The sequence below is a fragment of the Orcinus orca genome, chromosome 16, assembly GCF_937001465.1.
Source record: "Orcinus orca chromosome 16, mOrcOrc1.1, whole genome shotgun sequence".
NCBI classification, from domain to species: Eukaryota; Metazoa; Chordata; class Mammalia; order Artiodactyla; family Delphinidae; genus Orcinus; species Orcinus orca.
This window is the reverse complement of record NC_064574.1, coordinates 61,175,096-61,199,917: the sequence shown is the minus strand read 5'-3', so window position 1 is coordinate 61,199,917 and position 24,822 is coordinate 61,175,096. Positions and strand designations below refer to the sequence as shown.

General features: G+C 44.4%; 1 protein-coding gene across 6 annotated transcripts in view; it reads right to left on the bottom strand.

Moving 5' to 3' along the window:
• Positions 1-24,822, bottom strand: part of MRTFB (myocardin related transcription factor B) — a 281,630-nt gene that overhangs the window by 217,494 nt on the left and 39,314 nt on the right. The window lies entirely within an intron of this gene.

Here is a 24,822-nt window from a genome sequence, read left to right as displayed (position 1 = left end):
TTTCTTTTTTTTCATATGCAAATTTTTATTTATTTATTTTATTTTGTTTTTTAAATTAATTTTTATTGGAGTATGGTTGCTTTACAATGTTGTGTTAGCCTCCAGTGCACAACAAAATGAATCAACCATACACATACAGGTATCCCCTCCCTTTTGGAATTCCCTCCCATTTAGGTTACCACAGTGCACTAGGTGAGTTCCCTGTGCTATACAGCATGTTCCCATCTGTTGTCCATTTTATACATAGCAACAATAATGTATGTGTATCGATCCCAGTCTCCCAATTCCTCCCACCCCACCCCTTTCCCCCTTGGTATCCATACATTTGTTCTCTACGCCTGTGTCTCTATTCCTGCCTTGCAAACTGGTTCATCTGTACCATTTTTCTAGATTCCACGTATATGCTATACTATATTTGCTTTTCTTTTTCTGACTTACTTCACTCTGTATGACACTCTCCAGGTCCATCCACGTCTTTACAAATGACCCAATTTCAATCCTTTTTATGGTTGAGTAATATTTTATTGTATATATGTACCACGTCTTCTTTAAACATTCCTCAGACAGACTTCACTTTAATGAACCTGGACCTGATTTCCTCATCTTGTCACCAATCGGTGTTGATTGAGACTTAGTAGATTGATTGAGTGAATGAATGAGTGAATGAACGATTAAGGTCTTTGCTGGAGAATATGGGAGTCATGGAAACATTTAAGATGGTGTCTTTAGATACATTCATATGCATTGAAAACATATTATAGGAGAGAAGAAATAGTTAAGTGTAAATTTCTTTTTCCAGCACAGAACTGAGGGGGTTCAAGAAAGGAGGTCAGCCAGGGCTGGAGAAGATAGGAAAGGCCTCCCACTGGACATTGCCACTGATGTCATATGAGGCTCTGGCATGCTTTTGGCAGGATCACCTAAATAGCAGAGGGAGTCACTTTTCAGTCTCAGTTCAGATGTTACCTCCTCCAGGAAGACTTCCCTGATACCCCCACCCTGGTTTAGGTGCCTCCTCTGTGCTCCTGCCTCTCATTGCACTATATATACTGGTCTGTCCACTGTGGTTCTCTCACTTGAAGGTGAGTTCTTAGAGACAAGTTTCTGGCTCATTTCATCTTCCTGTGTCCCTAAAACAGAGACTGGCCCCAAGGAGAGCACTGGGGAAATAACAGGAACCATTGATTGAGTGCTTTCCAAGTACAAAGCACTTACGTGCTTTAGTTGCCAATGTCCTTGACTCTCAATAACCTCGGGAGCCCGGATGGCCTTATCATGCCACTGTACGGTTAAGAAAGCTGAGGCTCAGAGAAGCTAAGAAGCTTTCTCTCTCTTCTTTATTTCTGCATCCTTCTCTGCCAGAGTGCCTGGCCTAGATTCTTGAGGTCTGGGAACAGAATGGAAGCTCAGGGTGATGGGGCGGTCTGTCCGGGTGGGTGGCTGGTTGGGTGAGTAGGAAGATGGAACAATGAAGAGGGAACACATGTTAGCAATTGGCATCTGCACCACCTGCCAGATACCAGGCACCCTCCCAGACCATCCGAGGAGAGCTGCCTAGTGGCCTCGGCGACGAGTGTGAGCCATGTGCCCTACAGGCGCCATCTGCTCACTGATTTGGAACAAATGGGTGCAAGGGAACATGTGCTGTTAGATGCATGATGCTTCTGGCAGAAATAATTAGGGAAAAAAACAACAACCTCAAAATCCCAACACATATGGAAGTGTGCAGAGGTGAGCTGACGTGGAAGGTAGGCAGTGACACAAAAATGTCAGAACCAAGAGCCAAGAGGGGAGAACAGTCCACCACCCTGTTACACAGCCAATTGTTTTTTAAATTGGAGAATAATTGCTTTACAATGTTGTGTTAGTTTCTGCTGTACAATGAAGTGAATCAGCTATATGTATACCTATATCCCCTCCCTCTTGGACCTCCCTCCCACCCCCTGCATCCCACCTATCTAGGTCGTCACAGAGCACCGAGCTGAGCTCCCCGTGCTGTACAGCAGGTTCCCACCAGCTATCTATTTTACACATGGTAGTGTATCTATGTCAAACCTAATCTCCCAATTCGTCCCACCCTCGCCTTCGCCCCCTTTGCCCACATGTCCATTCTCTACATCTGTGTCTCTATTCCTGCCCTGGAAATAGGTTTATCTGTACCATTTTTCTAGATTCCACACATATGCGTTAATATACAATACTTGTTTTTCTCTTTCTGGCTTACTTCACTCTGTATGACAGACTCTGGGTCTATCCATGTCTCTACAAATGACCCAATTTCGTTCCTTTTTATGGCTGGGTAATATTCCATTGTATATATGTACCAGATTTTCTCTATCTATTCATCTGTCGTTGGACATTTAGGTTGTTTCCATGCCCTGGTTATTGTAAATAGTGCTGCAATGAACATTGGGGTACATTACACAGCCAATTTTTAAAATAAAATAAAGTAAAATAAAAATAAAGGTAAAGTAAAATAAAATAAAATGAAGGTAAAATAAAATAAACAAAATAAAGTAAGGTAAAGTAAAATAAAGTAAGTAAAATAACATAAAAATAAGGTGAGGTAAAGTAAAATAAAATAAAGCTAAAGTAAAATGAAATTAAAATAAAAGTAAAATAAAATAAAATAAAACAGAGCCACAATTTTGCTTTTTGAGGGAGCCCCAGACAGACTCCAGAAGTCCCCCAGGGGATCTGTGCCTTTGTGGGCCTTTCCTGGCTGCACTCTGGGCTACCCGTAAATCTGGCCTTCTTCATGGCCAGCAGGCCTCAAGCACTTGGAGACTCACCGGAGCAAACAACTTCACAAAAACAATCTGTCCCATAAACAAAGTTGGTGGAAAGCGTCCAGCCCCACACAATGGAGCTAATCTTCTGGGCACACATTTCCCGTCCAGGGTATTAGCTTAGACACCACTTCCTCCTAGGTGGAGGTAACGCCACTTGGCCTGAGGATCCAAGAACAATACTGCTCTGTAGACTCCCCACTCGTCAGAGGTATATCAGGCAGGAATTCAGAAACAAGGAGCTGCTCTCCCCATCTCCTTTCTTTTCTTAAGGAAGCACTGAAAGTTTAAAGGCAGGGTCAGGTACTGGAAAGAACATGGGGGTATGGACCTCATAACCCTGGGTTCTGGTTTGGCTTCACCACTGACTAGCTCTGTGCTTTAGGGCAAGTGACTTTATCTCCCAGAACCATAATGTCTCCATTGCTCAAGTGGGATTATGTAAAATATCCAACCTCTCTCAACTCAGAAAGGTGTAAAATGAAAATGTTGACTGGTCATTATTAAAAACACCAGAAAATAACATGTGTTGGTGAAGACGTAGAGAAATTGGAACCCTTGTGCACTGTTGATGGGAATGTGACATAGTGTAGCCCACTATGGAGAACAGAATGGAGGTTCCTCAAAAAATTAAAAATAAAATTACCATGAGATCCAGCAGTCCCACTTACGGGTATATATCCAAAGGAATTAAAAGAAGAGATATGTGTACACCCATGTTCATAGCAGCATTATTCACAATAGCCGTGAGGTGGAAGCAATCCAAATGTCCACCTACAGATGAATGGACAAAGAAAATATAGTTTATCCATACAATGTAATATTATTGAGCCTCAAAAAAGAAGGAAAACCTGTCACATGCTACAACAGGGATGAAACTTGAGGACCTCTGCTAAGTAAATAAGCCAGTCATAGAAAGATAAATACCGTATGTTCCTACCTAATGAGTAATCTAAAGTAGTCAAACTCATAGAGAAACAGAGTAGAATGGCGGCTACCAGGGGCTGGAGGGAGAGAGTAAAGGGAGTTATTGTTCAATGGAGTATAGAGTTTCAATTTTGCAAGGTGAAAGAGTTCTAGACAGCTGTTGCACAACTATGTGAATAGACTTAACATGACAAAACTGTACGCATAAATTGGTAAATTTTATGTTATGTGTTTCTCACCACAATTAAAAAAAACAAAACAAAACATTGAGATACCATTTCTCTACCCATCAGATTGGCCAAAACTAAAATGGCCGGCAACATCAAGAGTAAGTAATATTGTGGAGAAATGGAAACACTGTTTTGCAGGGGAGTGTAAATCAGTAAAATCAGTATAACTGTTTTAAAGGGCACTTGGCCCCATTCAGCAAAATACACATATTCTATACCTCAGCAATTTCTCTTCTCATTATCTATCTTAGGACATGTATGAGGATGTTTCAGCCATCATTGTTATAAAAGCAAAAAATTGGAAACCATCTAAATGGCCGTTAATAGAGGAATGGATAAATGATCATTTAAGGGAACGAACCAAATCTATTTAGAGCAACACAGACTGATCTCAGAAACATATTCTTGAGCGGAAAAAAAGGCAGATTATATATTTATATATAGCATATCACTCATGGAAATTAAATGAGCACAACATATTAATATATATTTTCTCTGTGTACAAATATAGATAAGGTAACCAGAAAGATAGTTAACCAGAAAATAAAACTCTTATTCATTTCTATTGTGTCAGTCTCTGAACTAGTCCTCAATGATCCTTGCCTCCTGGTATTCATGCCCTCATGTGGTTCCTTCCCACAATGAATAGGGCTGGCTTGTGCTTTGTTCATTTCACAATCTCCCAATCGGATTGCTGTGGAAATGATGGTGTATGATTTCTGAGGCTAGGACACCAAAGACACTGTGGCTTCTCCTTGCTCTCTTGTTTTCTCCATTGCTCAATCTGGAGGAAGCCAGCTGCCATGTTGTGAGGATGCTCAAGCAGCCACATGACAAGCAACTGAGGGCTCCCTCCAACAACCAGCACCAAGTTGGTTCACTTTCAAGATGTATATCTACCAGTCCCAGTCAAGCCTTTAGGTGATGACACCTCATGAGAAACCTTGAACCAGAACTACCCAGCTAGGTTGTTTCTTAATTCCTGACCCATAAATGTGAATTGTTTTAACCCACTAAGTTTGAGGGTAGCTTGTTACACAGCAATAAGTGACTAATACAGATATGGTTGCCTGCCTATGGCTCTGTGCCTGAGGCCTGCTTTCCATTTGCTCTGGCAAGCATCAGAAAGGCATTAAAGGCACATTAGTACTGAACCAAATACTTTCCTCCTCAAGTAATCAGAAGAATGGATTGTTCTTTAAGGCTTATTTCTGCATTTGATGTAAAGTCAATTCTAACAGTAGCAGGAGACCATACTTTGGGAAACACTGATCTGGTCTGTTATTGGCTGAATGGGCCCCCTCCCCAAATTCATATGTTTAAATCTTAATCCCCAATACCTCAGCATGTGACTGTATGTGGAGATAGGGTCTTTAAAGAGGTGATTAAGTTAAAATGAGGTCATTAGGATGGGCCCTAATCCAATATGACTGGTGTCCTGACAAGAAGGTTAGGGCACAGTCACACACAGAAGGACAACCATGAGAAGACACAGGGAGAAGATGTCCACCTACAAGCCAAGGAGAGAGCTCTCATCAGAACCCGACCATGCTGGCACCTTGATCTTGGACTTCCAGCCTTCAGAATGGTGAGAAAATAAATTTCTGTTGCTTAAGCCATCCATGGATTGTACTTTGTCTTGGTGGCCCTAGCAAACTAAAACACAGTCTAACACATTTGCTTTGCAAATAATGACCCTGGGTGTAAAGGGTGGAAGTGACTTGGCCAAGGTCACAGAGAGAATACATAGCAGAACAGCAATGAGAGCCCGTATCTCCCTAACTGGAGTCCAGGGGTTCTTCCAAAAAGTGAGAATGCTCAGAAAATGCTTGTTGGCATCATTTGAGCGCCTGTACATGATAGAACCTCTGCCGACAGCCTCCATCACCTTTGCCTCACATGCTGCAATTTCTCTCTGAGAACCAGCCCTGGTTTGACTTTCTCTCCCCAGGTTCACCTCCCATCAGAAGATCAGCCATCGGAGAATTGTGCTGTTTTCCAGGAAGCCATGACAGAAAACCTTTCAGACCATCCAACATGAAGGTGTGGCCAGAGGACCATGAACTTTCAGAATTCAGAAAAGTGTATAAAGAGTAAAAAAAGGTCTTACCTCTGTGTAAAGAGAAACTGTCTTCAGTAGAAGACACCCCTCCCCCATATGAAAATCTCCTCCCCCCACGCACATTTCCAATTACCTCTGGACAACTCCATCTGGGTGTCTCCCCAACAACTGAAACTTGACAGGCTCAACATGGAATTAGCTTCGCTGGAACATCTACGCCTACCACAGCCCTGACTTCATTTAATGTCATTGCCATAACAATCACTGTGATCTACCACCTACTGAGTGCCAGCAATGTCAGGTAATTTACACAAATCATCCATCCCTCAAATCAATCACGCGAAGTGGGGATTATCATTGCCCTTCTGCAGATGAGGACACCCAGGCTTCTAACGATGACGTGGTCACAGATCTCCTAGGTGGCAGAGCTGGGACACAAAGCCATGCCTGCCCGACTCCAAGGCAAGCTGGTGGGCCACCAGCCACATCTGTTCTGCAGATGGGTTTTGTTTGGCCTTGACAGTGGGTTTTTGTTGCTTTTTTATTTTTAATCCTCATTAGTTGCTAAAAAAGTCAGGACATTTCACATAAAAAGCCAGATTTCTGGAGTCTCCAAAAAGAGAGAGAGAGAGAGGGAGAGAAAGATGATCTGGCAGTGTAAGCTTGACAAGATCATTAACTTTTCTGGACTCAGTAGGGATAGTAAAAAGGAGGCAGTTGCTACTCAGCACTAGAGAGTGTTTGGAGGTGGGGTGGGGCTGGCCCAGAGTGTCAGGATGCTCCTAATGGTGAATGTTTACTGTACACTCATGGTGGGCCAGGAGCACGCACAGTGGAGCTGGAGTGCTGTCCCAGGCCAGATTCTGAAACAGTAAGCCTGTGAAGCCCCAGACCATAACAGATTTAGGTAATCCAGGGACCAGAGATTGGTCTGTGTCCCCTGCTAGATTGTGAGGCTAGCATTCAAGACATCCTTTCTCTGCCTCCGCAGGGGCGGTCCAATACACGTTTGTTACATCACATTGAATAAGAATTGGTGACCAAGACAAAGTTAGTTTATAGCCTGGCTGCTGTTCTGTTCACTAACAGGAGAGGCAAGCAATCAGGGTAAAGATAAAATAATACACGTATAGGCCCTTCGATCCACGAAGTCTACTCTGATGCATTTATCTAAAAGATGTATTCACGTGCATGCAGAAATCACACATGTCTGAGGAAATTCATAGCAGTATAATAGTAGCAAAAGATTGGATGCTGATCAAATGCATTTAGGCCCGTCTATCAACCAGACACTTACATGGGAGGCTGTGACACAGTGAGTAGAGTGCAGACCATGAGTGCAGATTCTAGCTCTGTGGGGCCTCGGGCAGGTGACCACAGGGCCTCAGTTTTCTCATCTGGAAAGTGGGGACATGATAGTACGTACATCATGGAGTCACTGACCATTAATATATGATGAACATTTAGATAAGTGTCTGGCACACATTTTAGTAACATGATCTAAGCATATCAGTAGAAGCGATAGAAGTTATAACAGTATTACTACTGCCCCATAGCCATCAAAAGGCAAGACGCAGCTGTGCATTTTGCACCAAGTCTGTTTAAACTGCCTATTCAACAGTTAACCAAATTTTCAAGAAAGAAAGGCAGGAAGGATGCCGTGGAGCAGATTGGTTAGAATAAAAGCAGATTTGGGGGTCAGAAGATGCACACCTGGGGATCCGCCACCCATCGGCTATGCCCCGCCACGGTCACACAACTCCTCTATTCCTCAACCTGCTGGTTTCTAGGAAGGGGACTATCACACAGCGGGGGAGGAGCACGCTTGAATGCATGTCTGCCAGGTCATGTTCAACGCAGGGACTGCCACAGTTGTTTAGGGTGTAACTGAGCATATCCTCTGGCAGCTTTGACTACTCTTGGGTTTGGGGGATCACATCCTGGAGTATGGCCACCCCGGAAGTGAAATCTCCAAAGGGTCAAGCCCAGCTACCTCCTGACCATATTTTTGTCTCCACTGATGGAGGGAAACATACCCTTCCTGGAAGCCAAGACAGGGTAGACCCAGCAGAGAGTGTGGAGGAGACTGGGGCCAGGAGAGGGAGGCCGGTGGGTGTGGGGTCCTCCCTTCCCCTCACTGAAACAGGCTGATTAGGAGTTGAAATTGTGTCCCCCCCAAAAGAGGTTAAGGTCTAACCCCCCGGTATCTGTAAATGTGACCTTTTTTGGAAATAGTCTTTGCAGATCATCAAGGTAAGATGTGGTCGTACTCGATGACAGTGGGCCCTAATCCACTGAGACTGGTGTTCTTGTGAAAAGGGGGGATTTGGACACAGAGAAAGAAACTTACAGAAGGAAGACCATGTGAAGACACAGGAAGTGCACCATCTATAAGCCAAGGGACGCCCGAGGCTACCAGAAGCAAAGAGAGGCATGGAACAGATTTCCTTCCCAGCCTTGGAAGAAACCAACCCTACCAACATCTTGACCTTGGACATGTAGCCTCCAGATGGTTGGACAACAAATTTCTGTTGTTTAAGTCACCCAGCTGGTGGTACTTTGCCACAGCAGCCCTCAGCAACTAATGTAAGGCCTGAACGACAAACAGCAGTGGCGAGGCCCTGGCCTGGGACCTCCTCTGCCTTGGTGGGTCCTGGCGAGGAGAGGGGAAGGGTAGGACCACCTGTTAGTGCCAAAACAGACCTTGGCTCACAGCCACACAACAGGGAAGAGGAATACAGGGCATCTTCCCCTTCATCCCCTTGTCTGTCCCCTGAGTAGCAGTGGATTTCCCTTTTAAACTACTTCATGCCCCATCGTGGTTTTTAATGCCTATTTTAAGAACACAAGGGCTTGGGGGATCCCGGGTCCAGAGCTTCCCAACTGTCAGTCATTCCCCAACAATAACTTTACTGATTTCTGCAAACCCACTTACCACTGGCCCTATTACTGAACATTTCTATCCGCTTCAAAAACAATCTTAGGGCTTCCCTGGTGGCGCAGTGGTTGAGAGTCCGCCTGCCGATGCAGGGGACACGGGTTCGTGCCCCGGTCCGAGAGGATCCCACATGGCCACGGAGCGGCTGGGCCCATGAGCCATGGCCGCTAAGCCTGCGCGTCCAGAGCCTGTGCTCCACAACAGGAGAGGCCACAAGAGTGAGAGGCCCGCATACCGCAAAAAAAAAATCTTAAATACTTCCTTTACACTCATCTGAAATATCATCTTCGTTTGTGGATCTGATGTGCTAGTCATTTTTCTAGTACATATTGAAATATGTAACTACAGAAGTGATGCGTTGTTCCACCTACCAAAGATTGGGAAGCAAAGACCTCATCTAATCCTGGCCTTTCTCCCTTTTATTTTTTTCCCTAGGTGACCCAAAGAGAGGCCCAGGGCTCCAGGACCTTGCCCCATCCTGCAGGCGCCCTGGCTGCTCTGCCCCAAATGTCTCATCAGAGACTTGCCCCTGGGTCTCTCCTCACAAGACAGTCCCCTCTTCTTGGATGTTTCTTAACGTTCAGGTCTCTCAGTTGGGGGCTACTGGCATTTGGAGCAGGACAATTCTTTGTGTCTTTCCTGAGGGACATTTCCCATCTCTGGGCCCCTCCCATTACATGCCCGCTGTGGGCTCTGTCATCATGACAACCAGACCCCCCTCTCCATTCACATGTCCAAGGCCCTCAGTTGAGAACCACTCCTAGGAGTCTCCTGGTCAAAACAATCCAGTTCCTGGACTCACCCCCACGATGCCCAGCCTCTAAGTCTCACCATTTTGCTGGGAAGCCAATGTATGTGCACAGCATGACATAACCTTAGATAATCAGCTCTAATCCCCAGTGGCAGAGGAGCTACTCAGTGAGTCGGCGCCTCCATTTCCCCTTCTGTAGATTGACATTGAACTAGCACCTGCCTGTCGGGAGGATGAAGTGAGTTAATACACGCAGAGCCTCTAAATGGTGTCTGGCACACAGGAAGCAAAGGAGGTCAGCTTAATACCCACACAGTTTCATTGTCTACCGTGTTCCAGCTGTGAACCTTGCACACTTTAATTCATCCTCGAAGCAGTCCTGTGAGGTTCATATTATGATCCCATTTCACAGGTGAGAAAATGAAGGCATAGAGTGAGGTCCTCCGCAGCTTTACCTTCGCAGCAAACAAGCGGTGGAATCAGGGGCTGAACCCTGTTATATCTGACTCTGTGGTAACGTGGTGAGAGGGGGAGGGGAGAGCACTAACTGGGAACTGGGAAACCGGGTTTGGGAAGCTGTTTTGCTCCTACCTGTGCAGGGACGTTCCCGACCTTCTATGGATCTCAGTTGCCCCATCAGAAAATAAGAGCTTTGGACTGAACGCTTTCTGAGGCTCCTGCTCTCTCCTAAGACCTGTATCTTCAGGGAGACCAGGCAGCAGGGCCAGAGGGGAAGTCAGCGGCCCTGCGAAGGCAGCAGAAGCTTGTCTTCCAGAACACTGAGTTCTCCTCCGCACTGTGCCCGCTGAGAGGCTGCTGGCTGATCGCAGGCAGGCTTTCACGCCTCGTCCTCCCCTCTCCAGGCCCAGGCATCTACCCTACGAAGCTTAGGGCATCTGAGGACGAGGAGAGTGTTATCTGGCCCAGAACGCTGGGGCCCAGTTTCCAGGGAATGAGTCGGGTGAGGCTGCAGGTAACCCACATAGCCACTGTCTGTGTGGTCCCCAGAGGAGGCTGCCCAGGGGACAGCACACAGGGCAGAGGCCTCGGCTCTGCTGCGGTGGCTGGCCATTGGTTCCTCACGACAGCCACGGGGGTGGAAGAGGAGGCAGTGCCTACAGCTCCAAGCACCTGCGAATTCTGTAATGCCATTCCCTACACGTGCATGCATGCAGTAGCCATGAAGACAATGGTGTTGATTGGGAATTAGCATCCCTGCCATTTACTGAGAACCCCCAGGTGCAGGGCATGGTGCTAAGTGTTTTGCATGCAGTATTTTTTTCTTTCCAAATACTTAATGCTCACATAGCCCTCTGAGTTGGGGGCCTTTGTCCCCACTTTAAAGTGTGGAAACTGAGATTCTAAGGCCTTAAATAAGGTGCTGAGGGTTGACACACAGCAAAGCTGGGATGGGATCCAGGCAGCCTGACCCACCACCAGTACACAGCATCCCGGCACCCTCACCAAAGCCCTGACCACACCCCTGCCCTTTAAAGCCTCTTGAGATTGCCTGGGATGCTTGTTTTAACTTACAGGCAGCCGGATACAGAGAGAAGTCAGTGCAGTGGATCAGTGGGAAGAACAAACCCACCCAGAAGGCCGGGCCCACCTTCTCCATTGGCGCCTGCTGCACGTTACAAACAGGAAAGTGAAAGGTATCCTCTTCCCTGAACAAGAACCTGCCCAGCTCTCAGTCCTTGACCTGAATAATCTCAATGTCCACACGAGAGTCTGGCAAGTTAAGGGGATATTAGTCCCAATTTACAGAATGAAACACTGAGGCTCAATGAGATGGTGACATGTCTCAAGATCACCCAACTAGGAAGCTGCAATGGGGATTGAAACCCAGGCCTAAGAGTCTCCGAGCGGGGCAGTACAGTTCAAAGAGCTGCAGGCAGGCAGTTCAAAGAGCCCAAAGCCCAGGCTCGTGCCAGGAGAAGAGGCTCCTTCTCCCCGGGGCCATCTACCCAACCCAATGGCCAGAAAGGAACCCTGGGAAGACCGTCCCCTGTCAGTCCTGGGCCAGCGCTGGTGCCCTCTGCCCACCTGTTTGTTGCTCTTCCAGGTATCTCCAGCTCTGTTGCTCAGCCTCACAGACATCCATCTCTGGCTCCAGGAAACCCGAGCCTCCCTACATCTGCTCAGCCAGGATCCCAGGACACAGGGCCTGGGGGAGGGGAAGCAAGGAGCATGAAGCTCTGGGCTCCTTTTTTCTACCTGCAGAGTCAGACGAGGACAGACATTGCACTAAGCTTCTTCATTTACTCCCCAGTCACTTGTTAAGTTCTTGTGATTTGCTATGCACTGTGGTAGTGGGGAAATAACAGTACATAAGGCAGGACTGCTCCATAAAGATACCTCATCCTTTTTTATGGCTGTATACTGCTCTATCACTGGTCCCAAACTTTCATGGGTAAGCCCCTTTAAACTTTTTGTTTTTAATTTAGAAATAATTTTTAGACTCCTAAGAAGTTGCAAAAAGAACGGAGTTCTCACATATGTTCACCCAGCTTTCTCCAGTGATAACACCTTACATAACCATGGTATACTTTCAAAACCTGGAAACTGGCCATGGTACAATAGGAAACTAAACTACAGAAACTCATTAAACTACAATAGTAAATTAAACTGCAGAACTTATTCAGACTTCAGCAGTTTTCACATGCATTCATTTTATTTTTTTTAGCATAAATATCAACACATACACAGATTTGTGTAACCACCATCTCCATCAGGATAGAGAACGGTTCCATCACCATAAAGAAACACTCTTATGCTACCCCTTTATGGTTAGGCTCTCTCCAACCCTAACCTCTGGTAACTACTGGTCTGTTTTCCTGTTCTCCATCTCTATAATGTTGTCATTTCAAGATACTATCTATCTATCTATCCATCTATCTATCCATCTATCTATCTATCCACAAACACACACTGGCTGAGTAGTTGTTTGATCCCTTTGCCTGTTGAGGGACATTGGGTTGTTTCTGTTTGGGGCGATTACAAATAAAGCTGCTATGAACAGTCATGTATAGGTTTTTGTGTGGCTCTTATGTTTCAAATGTGCAGGCGTGCAACTGCTGAGTCCTATGGTAAGTGCATGTTTAACTATAAGAAATTGACAAACTTTTTTCCGGAGTCACCATACCATTTTACATTCCTACCAGCAATGTAGCAGAGATCCAGAGCTCTACTTCCTCACCAGCACTTGGTATGTCAATATATTTTTATTTGAGCCTTCCTGATAGGTGTGTAGTTATATTTCATTGTAGCTTTATTTTGCATTTCCCTAATGGCCACATCTTTTCATGTGATTATTTGCCATCTGTATTTCCTCTTTAGTGAAATGTCTCTCCACATCTTTTGCCCATTTTCTAATTGGATGGGTTTTTTCCACTTTTGAGTCTTCAAAGTTTTTAAAAATCTATTCTGGATCCAAGTCCTTTATATATTCTGGATCCAAGTCTTTCATATATTTTGGATCCAAGATTTTACAAATATTTTTTCACAGTCTGTGGCTGTCTTTTCATTCTCATAACTGGTTCTTTCATAAAACTAAAGTTTCAAATTTTGATAAAGTCCAACTTAATGATATTTTCTCTTTTATGATTGTTCTTTTTTTTTTTTTTTTTTTTGCGGTACGCGGGCCTCTCACTGCTGCGGCCCCTCCCGTTGCGGAGCACAGGCTCCGGACGCGCAGGCTCAGCGGCCATAGCTCACGGGCCCAGCCCCTCCGCGGCATGTGGGATCCTCCCGGACCGGGGCACGAACCCGCGTCCCCTGCATCGGCAGGCGGACTCTCAACCACTGCGCCACCAGGGAAGCCCTATGATTGTTCTTTTGGTGTTATGGATAGAACTCTTCACCTAACTCTAGATCACGAAGATTTTCTCCTATATTTTCTTGCCAGTTTTACATTTCCCCGCTTTACATTTCCATCTAGGATCCATTTTGAGTTAATTTTTGTACAGGGTGTGAGACTTGGATCGAGGATCATATTTTTGCCTATGGATGGCCAGTTGTTTTCATATCATTGTCAAAAATCAGTTGGGCATACTTGTGTGGGTCTACTCCTGAGTCCTCTAGTCTGATCCATTCATCTCTCTACACTGCTATTACTGCACAATTTCAATTACTTTATATAAGCCTTAGCATCAGAGTAAGCATATAACCTCCCACTTTCTCCTTCTTTTTCAATTTGTTTTAGCTATTCTAATTCCTTGGCCTTTCCATGTAAATTTTAGAATCATATTGTCTATATCTACAAAAAACACTGCTGGGATTCTGATAGGAAATAAGTTCAACCTACAAATCAATTCAGGGAGAATTGACCTCTATACTATGTTGAGTCTTTCAATCCATGAACATGCTGTATCTCTCCATTTATTTAGGTCTTTTTACATTTTTTGCATCAATATTTTAAAACTTTCAGCATATAGTTTCTGTACATGTTTTGTTGGGTTTACACCAAAGCATTTTATTATTACTTTTTTGGAGCAATTTTAAAGGCACTGTATGTTAAATCTTGGACCCAGTGGTTCATTGCTATTGTCAGTAATGGAAAAATGATTTCTGTGTGTTGCACTTGCATTCTGTAACCTTGTTATGCTCACTTAGTTGTTCTAGAAGTTTTTTTTTAAAGGTAGCTTATAGCTATTCCAGGAATCCCCAGCTCTGAAGACCTTCATCTCCATGCTCAAGAAACCTGAGCCTCCCTGCACCTGCCCAGCTAGGACCCTAGGACACAGGCCTGGGGGAGGGGAAGCAAGGAGTACAAAGACTGGGCTCCCTTTTCCTACCTTCAGAGTCAGACTAGGACAGACATGCACTAACCTTATTCATTTATTCCCCAGTTCCTGGCCAGTTATTACTATGTGGAAGGTACCTTAATAAACACCAGAGAAACACAAGTAAACAAGACAAAATTGGCCCATAAAACCTACTTCAAAGTCAGACAGAGAAAGAGAAATATCGTATGATATCACTTATATGCGGAATCTAAAAAGAAATGATACAAATGAACTTATTTACAATACAGAAACAGACTCATAGACATAGAGAATGAACTTATGGTTACCAGCGGGGGAAGGGTAGGGGGAAGGGATATAGTTAAGGAGTCTGGGATTGACATGCACACACTGCTCTATTTAAAATGGAAAACCAACAAGGACCTACTGTATAGCACAGGGAACTCTGCTCAATGTTGTGTGGCAACCTGGATGGGAGGGGATTTTGGGGGAGAATGGATACATGTATATATATGGCTGAGTCCCTTTGCTGTGCACCTGAAACTATCACAATATTGTTAATCAGCTATACTCCAATATAAAATAAAAAGTTAAAAAAAAAGAGACCTACTTCATCCTTTTTTATGGCTATACACTACTCCATAACTATCTCAAAACTTTTGTGATCGAGAATCCTGAAAGTTTTAAACTTTAAACAACCCTCAGCTGTTGCATATTCCTTTTTTACACATTAAGACATGAGCCACTACATGAATATATTACGTACATTACAAAAAAGAAAAGCTGCTTAGCATAGTGATTAATCCCACTTATTTGGGAGTCAGGTTGCCTAGATTCAAATTTCAGGTCCACTGGGTAACCCTGGGGGAATTACTTAATTTCCGTGTGTCTCACTTTCCTCATAGAAATAGTAATAGTACCAACCTCATAGTTGTTGTGAAAATTAAATGAGTACATAGGGTCTGACTCATAGCAAGTTTGTTCTTATTAACACATGTAAAGTATAAAAAATATGAAATTTAATAATAGAGACAGAAGTTCTACATTTACTTCTTGCACCACCTCTCAGAAGATGCTATGTTTTATTTAACCATTCCTCTTTTGATGAAGGTTTAGGTTGTCCCTGTTTTGCTATTATGAAGGATGCAGCCATGAGCATCCTTCTCTGTGGCTTCTTTGGCGTGTGTGCCAATGTGGCTCTAAGGTGTCTTCCAAGAAGTGAAACTGCTGAGGCATGAGAAGTGCCCATTTTTAATTTTAATACCCACTGCCAGGCTGCCCTCCTCGGTGGCCATATCAATTTACAATGTCTGGGCATTTCCATTTTTCACGCCTACAGCAATACTTGATACTGTCAGACTTCAGGCTACGTCTCTCTGGGGAGGAGAGGAAGGGCCAGGAGGAAACACAGTCTCCAAAGGAGACATTAGCTTTATCCTCAATGTTTCCACTTGTTTACAAAATGCATTCTTGATGACCTAATTAATTAAAAATTAATCATAAGCAACTCCCCTCAACATAATAGCACTGGCGCTTAAATCCAGCGCAAGTAACATACACTGAGCAAACACACAGACAAAAATTGTGGTTGCAAATGGTAAAAAAGGGCTGTGAAGGACGCCAGCAGGATGTGGTGATGTGGGTGCTGACGATAAGGTGGATGATGGAGAGGATGGCAGCTGCCACTCTGTGTCAGGCCCAGTTCCAAGCACTTCGCATGTGTAAACTCATTTATTCCTTGTAACTACCACGTGGGGCAGATGTTACTCTCTCTCCATTTTACAGATGGTGAAACTGAAGCATGCAGCTTAAAAACCTGCCCAGGGTCACACAGTAAACAGAGGGACAAGGACTTAAGCACAAGCAATATGGCTCCAGAGCCCAGATTGTTAACCAACTCTGCCAAAGCTGCCCCTTCCTGCTGGAGAATTACTGGAGGTGGCAGAGGGCCCACCAGACAACATAAGAGCAATTACAGCAATTATACCATGTGACATAAGAACAATAAAAATAACAATGACTCGTATGTACGCTGAATTGATGAAGTGATTTTGTGCATGTTTTATTTAAACTGAAACTGTAAAATGGGATGATGATAGGATTGTTAAGCCTTGGCTCTCATCCCTCCTCTACAGAGGTAGAAGTTGGAATTTAGGGGATTAACAGGTTCGCTCATAGTTACAGTCAATGGCAGAGCAAGAGTGCAAATTCCATTACTCTGTCTCCTTGCCCATTGTGGTGGGCAGAATGGCCTCTCAAAGATGTCCACACCATAATCCCTGGAACCTGTGAAGAGTTACATTACATGGCAAAAGGGACTTTGCAGCTGTGATTAAGGTTATAGATCTTAAAATAGAGAGAGTATCCTGGATTTTCCTGATGGGCTCAGCCTAATTATGTGATTTTTAAAAGTCCCTAGAAGCAGAGATCTTTGTCTGGCTGGAGGCAGAGAGATGTGGCAGAAGAAGTCAGAGAGAGTCAAAGCATGAGAGAGAGCCATCCCACTGTTGCTGGCACGGGGACACCTGGAGAGCATGAGAAGAAATATGGGCAGCGTCTAGTTGCAAAGACCAGCCCCCAGCTGGAAGCAGATACCTCAGTCCTACAACCATAGGGAACTGAATTCAGCCAGCAACCTGAATGAATCGGAATTGATTCATACCCAGAGCTTCCAGACAGGAATGCAGTCCTGCCAAAACTTTGGTGAGACTCTAAGAAAAAGACTCATCGAACCACTCTGTACTTGGACTTCTGATCTACAGAACTGTCGTATAATACATAGATATTGTTTTAAGTAACTAAAGGTATGGTAATGTGTTAGAGCAGCAATAGAAAACGAATATACCCAGTGTTGGTGTCACCACACCTTAGGCAATTTGCAGGGCCTGAGCACTAACTCGGTCTAAAAACATCTCTTCTACGGACCTGCCACACTGACTGATATTCCTGCTGTCAGAGGCACGTCTTGAAATTAAGGCATTTGTTTTCCTTCAAAAGTCTTGTTGAGAATCACAGACACTATCTGAGACGAAGTAATACATTAGTAATCTATCACTCATTAACATGCAACCAGAGGCTTTTCCTGCTCAGGAACATGAAACAGGCATGTTTTGATGCAGAGACCAGAAATTCCAAACAGAAAAAGATACTGCTCTAAAGTGAAAGATCTAGGTAGGGGACATAAGTGAGTCCCGAACAGCATGCAGAGACTAAGGGTACATTAGAAACAGGAAGGAGAGTCGCGCACAATATAATTTATCTGGAGTCACCATGGTCTTGCAGTTTCCTGCCTTATTACCTTGGCACCTGCTCTTCCCTGTGCTGAGAATGCCTTTCCCTCAGCTCTTCTTGGGCCCGGCTTCCTTTCATCACCCAGGGCCAGATCATCAAAAAGGCCTTCCAGGGCTTCCCTGGTGGCACAGTGGTTGAGAGTCCGCCTGCCGATGCAGGGGACGCGGGTTCGTGCCCCGGTCCGGGAGGATCCCACACGCCGCGGAGCGGCTGGGCCCGTGAGCCATGGCCGCTGAGCCTGCGCGTCTGGAGCCTGTGCTCCGCAACGGGAGAGGCCACAACAGTGAGAGGCCCGCGTACCACAAAAAACAAACAAACAAACAAAAACGGCCTTCCATACCATCCAGTTAAAGCAGCATCCCCTTCCTCTAGTCACTCCGATTTTCTCCATGGCATCTCTGAAATGATCTTCTTTGAATTTTAAGGTGCTTATAATTCCCACCCCAACCAGCTATAAGCTCCAAGAATGCTAAGACTTGGTCTCTTTTGAGGTATCCCCAGTGCCCAAACAATGGCTGAAACATTATGGGCATTCAGCAAGTATTTGCTGAATGAATGGAAAACTAAAATTCAAGGTAATGTCTGCCATACACAATAAAAGACATAAAGAATGAGATTCTATAAGGGTATAGAGGAGGATGGAAGAGAACTAACTGGAAAGGACAGGGATGCTTTCATGGTGTTTGACTTAGACAGGATTTGGTCCACAGAAAGGTGAACTAACACAAGCAAAGTCTCAGCAATGGGTGTCAATCTAGTTTGACCAGAGTGAAGAGTGAAGCTTGTTAAGGTTAAGCTTCAGGGTTTATCACTTGCATGGGAACTTCCAAGGCCCTAGCAAGGAGCTCACATGATTGTACATTTCTGTAAAATTTGCAGGAATATGATAGTGTCACCTTAATCAATTAAGACCAATATTTCTTTCCACTTGACTTCCCTCTGCCTCACCCATCTCACTTCCTCTTGTGTTGGGGGGCACTGGAGTTTCCGTGGGTATTTTTTGGACCTAGCTAAGGGAAGTTGAGTGGGGGATACATTTAGTTTGGGTTGAGTGGGCTATATTTGTGCAGTTCACAGTCACTTCCTCATATAGTTGAGTAATTGCTAAAACAAGAGGGCTGGATAGTGAGGGAAAAGGTCAGAGGACAGAACCTTGAGCATCATCCTCATTTAACCGGAGGAAAGGAACTAGCATTATTTGCCAGGCATTGTGCAAAGGGCTGGATGTTTACTCTCTGGTTTAATTTTCAAACAACCCTATAAGGCAAGGCAACCCTGTACCCTTTTCACAGACACAAAACTGAAGCTCAGAAGCACTTAGGATTGAACCTGGGTTTATTCTGCTCTAAAACCCATGTCATTCCCACCCAAGAGGAATGAGATGAGAAAGAAGTGCTTTGGGAGCAGTGACAAGGAAGCTGGTGGGGGAGAGAATGTGAGAAAGCAGCAAGCAGTGGCCAATGGGTAGACATCTCACAGAGCCAGAGATGGAAAACTCAAACGCCTGCAGGGCCGAGCAGTTCAGTGAGTGAGTGAGGGTGTTTATAGCATAAAACTCATAATCATAGTCTTTGCTTACACAGATTAATTTACGTTTTCTTTTAAAAAATATACAGCTTCCTTGGTCCAGCTTTCATTTTCCCGGGTACAAGGATGATTTGTTTGACTGAAAGGAATATGACTAAGTATGTGAAATTATCCTGGGCTATAGATTCTTGGTTTCAGGGCAGAGGATGGACGGGGATTGTGGAAAACTGGAGAACTACTCTAGCTACTCAGCCCCAGCCCATGATGTCAGATGGAAATGTGGACCGAGGATGGTCAGATCCGATTTTCCAAGAGAAGCCAAAAAGTCAGATTTTTGTGTGAACTCTTAATTTCTAAATTTTGTCAATGAATTCATTTTTTTTTAGAATAATGTTTAGCCCACAAGACATATCTATGAGTCAGACATGGAACCATGTTGGATCTAGAATTAATGAGGTCAGTGAGAATAATACATAATGAACCTAACATGATGATGATGAACAGGAGAATATTTAATATATGCCATGTACTGTTTTAAATGTTTGACTTGAATGAACTCATTTAATCTTTCTCACAACCCTGTAAAGTTAGATATTATCATCCCCTTTTTAATCACTGGGGAAACAGAGGCTCAGAGAGGCTCATGTTCATGTAGCCAGGAAGGGTGGAGCCGGGATTTATAACAAGCAGTCTGACTCTGGAACCTGGGTTCTTCATCCCCAAAGCTGGTTAAGAAAAGACCTCTGGATTCCACACTCGAGAACAGGTTATTATCCTGGGGATTAAGGGTTGGGTTAAGAAGGCACATGGACTCCTGAAATTATTTACCAATTTGTATGTGGATACAAGAGTGTGTTTTCACTGGAAAGGAAGTCCACAGCTTTCATTAAGTTCCCAAAGAGATTCAAAAGGTGAGGAGTGGCTGATTTAGGACCGTGTATAACTTTGGGCCAGAGAAGCCAGTTCCATAGACTAAGGTGCAGAAGCTGGATGGTCATGGGTCAAAGAGAGAGTCAGCTGTAGATGGTGGGTATGGGCCCTTTCTAGAATATTGGCAGTGGAGGGAGAGAGAGTGGGGAGAGTAACTTGAAGAGAAAGCAGGGGTAAGGAAAGATTCTTAAGATAAAGGAGACCTGGGCATTTTGTCTGCTGAGGAAGGGGGCCAGAGTGGAGGGAGAGACTGAGGGATTTATGGTTCTCACAAAGCAAGGAAAATGGCCATCCTTGGCTCTCAAGCTTGAGCATCCCAAGAAGGCTGGTTGAGCTGAACCAAAACAGGGTTTCACAAAGGGGGAGGAGCTTCCCTCCTATTCTCTGCCCACCCCCTCCTCAGGAGTAAAGCTGGACAGCTTTTCCCAACTGCCCACCCTGTCCTGCTCTCCCATGGGGCTCCTGCCAGCAGCCCCCTCATGCTGAAAGAACTGGGGTCAGTGCGCTCAGAGGATCTGCTAGCATATGTCGCTTACACAACCATCCAGCTTCTGCTTCTTTCCAAGACTGGGAAATGGTAGCTGCCTCTTTGCATTCTCCAAGAAAAACAGTCTCCCTGTCACCCTCACACATGTTCTGTTCTTCTGGCATAATTATCAGATTCATTTGATCTCAATGGTATCCTAGCACCACTTCTAACAGGAAAGGACTGTCTGATCATCTCTTGTTGGGACAGAAACCTTCTGAAGTACATCTTGACTTCAGTCTAGGATGAATACATCCACTCAATTCATTCCTCTATCCAAGCTATTTACAGAGTACCTGCACTGGGCTAGGGACCGAGGGTAGTCAAAACACATGGGTTTCTCTGTCCTCATGGAATCGAGAGCCTGGTAGGGAAGACAATTTTTACAACACATAAACTATGAAGAGTAGTGGGTGAATTTAAAGGGACAAGATACTATGAATGCATGCTTTGGACTGAATGTTTGTGTCCCCCTCAAAATTCATATGTTGGAAACTCACCCCAATGTAGCGGTATTTGGAGGTGGAGCTTTGGGGAGGTGATTAGGTCATGAGGGTGAAGCCCCCATGAATGGGATTAGTGCCCTTATAAAAGTGGGTGGGGAGCTCCCTCACCCACTTCCACTATGTGAGGACACAGTGAGAAGGCAGCTGTCCATGAATCACGAAGTGGGCCCTCACCAGACACCAAATCTGATGGCACCTTGATCTTGGACTTCCTAGCCTCCAGAATGGTGAGAAGGAAATTTCTGTTGTTTAAGCTGCACAGTCTATGGTATTTTTGTTATAGTTGCTTGAACGGACTAAGGTGGTGTATAACTCAGGATAGAAATCAGTGTTTGCTTTTCTAGGATACTGTCTTTGAGGTGAGACATGAAGAATTCAAAGTTATTAGATGAAAAGGTAGAAGGATGGTGGTTAGGATTTGAAGAGCAATTCAGGCAGAGTGAACTGCATGGCCTTGCGAATGGAGAAAGAACACCCTCAACTTGGGGGACAAGTACACAAATGAGAACTAAGTGTCATCATAGCTGTAGACACAGGTCCCATGAGAACACAGAGGTAGCACCTAACTCTGAGTAGGTGTCACGGGTGAGTTAGTGGTAGTAGTGACATCTTAGCAGAATTAGGAAGTTTAATGTACAGTTTCTTGTGCTTTTGGCTGCACCTCTTACATACAATGCCTAGGGAAATTTTCCAACTTAAGGGTCTCTTCCCCTAAAGGTGGAAGCCAGAAACTCACTTACCTAGACTCCTTCAAATAAGACGTGGGTACACTCCAAGCTCGATTATCTGGTCCTGCCGGAGATTATGTGAGTTCCCTTTCTTTTCAAAGTAGCTAAAATGAATTCTGTTGTTTGCAACCAAGAGCTCTGACAAATACAGGAAGGATGATTAAGTAAGTAGAGGGAAAAGGTAGGAAAGGAAGCAGAAAAGGAGCCTATGCACAGGGGTGAAAAATAGTCTGACATGGCAAAGAGAACATAACAGCTGAGGATGCCAATTTTGCCAAAGTCTGAGATGGAAGTATCTTCAGCTTGGGGGCAAACAAGCCTTAGGTTTGCTTTGGTATTCCTGACACTATCCGGAGTTTCTTGGGCACCTGCTACTGCAAACAGAAAATTAGGGCTGTGGGGACATGTAAGGAGGATCATGAATAGAGTACTTACCTTGTTCATGAAGTTAGCGTGTTACCCACATCTCCTCAGACCCTTAAATCATCTGCCACTGGTATGTACAAAAGAACATACTCCTGAGAACAAGAAGCCCTGGGCTGGAGACCACACACAGCCTGCTAACTGTATGGCCTAGGGCACAAAAGTCACTTCAGTTCTCTGATCCTCAGTTTCCTCATCTATAAAGTGGATAATACATGGTTATATGACACAGCACCAGCAAAAACCCTTTGGAAACTGGAAAGTGCTGAATAAATGTGGTAGATGGTTCTCACCATATGTGTGGTGCTAAACTGATGCAAGAAACAAATGTAAATCAAGATGAATAATTTCAGTGGGTCACTCCTGGGCATATATCTGGACACAACTATAATTCAAAAAGGTACATGTACCCCTATGTTCATAACAGCACTATTTATAATAGCCAAGACATGGAAGCAACCTAAATGTCCATTGACAGGTGAATGGATAAAGAAGATATGATGTATATATAAAATGGAATACTTCTTAACCATGAAAAGAATGAAACAATGCCATTTGCAGCAACATGGATGCAACCAGAGATTATCATACTAAGTGAAGTGAATCAGAAAGAGAAAGACAAATATCATATGATATCACTTATATGTGGAATCTAAAATATGACACAAATGAACTTATCTGTGAAACAGAAACAGACTCACAGACTTAGAGAACAGACTTGTGGTTGCCAAGGGGGAGAGGGGAGGCGGAGGGATGGAGTGGGAGTTTGGGATTAGCAGATGCAAACTATTACATAGAGAATGGATTGACAACGAGGTCCTACTGTATAGCACAGGGAACTATTCTCAATATCCTGTAATAAACCATAATAGAAATGAATATGAAAAAGAATATATATATATCAATTTGCTATACACCAGAAACTAATGCAACATTGTAAATCAACTATACTTCAATAAAATAAGTTAAAAAAAATAATTTCAGTGGGTCAGTTGGTTTAGATGGGACTTGAGGCCACAGGTTGGAAACAGTCAACATTAAGAGAGGAACAGCTCTTGACAAGGACGTTATGAATAGTGTAGTCAGTCAGGACTCTGTTATGGTTGCAAGTGACACAAAACTCATGCCAAAGTGCCTTCAGAATAAAACGATACAACTTATATCTCACATCATTAAAAAGCTCAATGATTCAGAAACAGTTGGATTTAAGGACTCAAGTAATAAGATCACAACTCTGTCTCTCTATCTCTTTTTCCATTTCTAGCTGGTCATCCTCAGACAAATTCCCTCTTCCTGCTGACATGAGGTCTGCAGCAGCTTCAGCCCCATATAAAGCTAGGTTTTGATCTATGTGAAAGGAACATGGTGGCATCTCAGAAATTCTTGTAAAAAGCTTGCATCTCATTGGCCCAAACTAAATGACATAGTTTGAGGGGGGAATGTGATGATCTAATTGGCCAATTCTGAGTCACATGACCATATCTGGAACCAATCAATACCATATCATTCACTTGGACCGGAAATGGAGCCAGGGTGGTTTACACATATAAAAGGAGTTGTTAAAACAACCACACACACCCACCATGGACAGTTACTGACAGAGGGTATTCACTATGCTTTGAAAAATGTAAGCGGGACCCATCTTTAAAAAAAAACAAAATCATGCTTAAAAATGCTGCAAACACTGCAAGTTTCACGTCTTTTTTTTTTTTAAATAAATTTATTTATTTTTGGCTGCGTTGGGTCTTTGTTGCTGTGCGCGGGCTTTCTCTAGTTGTGGCGAGCGGGGGCCACTCTTTGTTGCGGTGCGTGGGGTTTTCATTGCGGTGGCTTCTCTTGTTGCGGAGCACGGGCTCTAGGCACATGGGCTTCAGTAGTTGTGGCACGAGGGCTCAGTAATGGCTCGCAGGCTCTAGAGCGCAGGCTCAGTAGTTGTGGTGCACGGGCTTAGTTGCTCCGTGGCATGTGGGATCTTCCCGGACCAGGGAATGAACCTGTTGTGGCCTCTCCCGTTGCGGAGCACAGGCTCCGGACGCGCAGGCTCAGCGGCCATGGCTCACGGGCCCAGCCGCTCTGCGGCATGTGGGATCTTCCCGGACCGGCGCACGAACCCGTGTCCCCTGCATCGGCAGGCGGACTCTCAACCACTGCACCACCAGGGAAGCCCGGCAGGTGGATTCTTAACAACTGCGCCATCAGGGAAGTCCCAGTTTCACATCTTATTTCTGGATGGGAAGAGCCTTAATCCAGGGGCTTCTAGTAGTTATTCCTCATGAGGGTGACTGGACTCCTGCTCTCTGAATAGATCTTTTACACCTTATAACTCTTCTAATTTTCCACAGAGCTCTTACATCTGTTCCTTTATTTGATCTACATTTAACAACACTCCTATGAGCCAGAGAAGTTAAGTAACTTGCTTAAGTCACACAGTCACCCCAGATTTCTTGCC